The 360-nt window shown below is 40.3% G+C and overlaps 1 protein-coding gene across 1 annotated transcript in view; it reads left to right on the top strand.

The window, feature by feature from the left end:
* Positions 1-301: 301 nt before the first annotated feature.
* The window catches only part of LOC132551616 (uncharacterized), a 24,323-nt gene continuing 24,264 nt past the window's right edge, over positions 302-360 (top strand). The window contains exon 1 of the mRNA XM_060215793.1: positions 302-360. This exon is cut by the window's right edge and continues 1 nt beyond it. The gene's annotated coding sequence lies outside the window, so the exon portion shown is untranslated.

Consider the following 360-nt stretch of genomic DNA (forward strand, 5'->3'; position numbering starts at 1 on the left):
AATAACCAGTATCCAAGTATGATTAAGAAGTACAGATATGGCCGTTTCTAGTCTTACAAAAAATAAGTCTCGTCTCCAAACCCGTCGGGAACCTCCAGTCATTAACAGTCTGTATTATGTCGCAAAGGCACCATGCGTAAAGCCGACTGCGTATATTGATGACACTTCCTGTAAACGTAGCTGCTTACAAAAATCAGCGACGGTGCATTTTGAAAGCTGGCAGATCTAAAAATAGAGACGTTTTCTCGGAAGAGGGGAGATAACTCCAAACGCGGGATGGTTTTGGACTACAAAATATACATTATCGTATACAGAAGCTAATATTTCTTGTGATTAGTCGACCTGAAACAATACTGATCA

The sequence above is a fragment of the Ylistrum balloti genome, unplaced genomic scaffold (genome assembly GCF_031769215.1).
Source record: "Ylistrum balloti isolate Yb309-2 unplaced genomic scaffold, AGI_CSIRO_Ybal_v1 Utg370208, whole genome shotgun sequence".
Classification (NCBI taxonomy): Eukaryota; Metazoa; Mollusca; class Bivalvia; order Pectinida; family Pectinidae; genus Ylistrum; species Ylistrum balloti.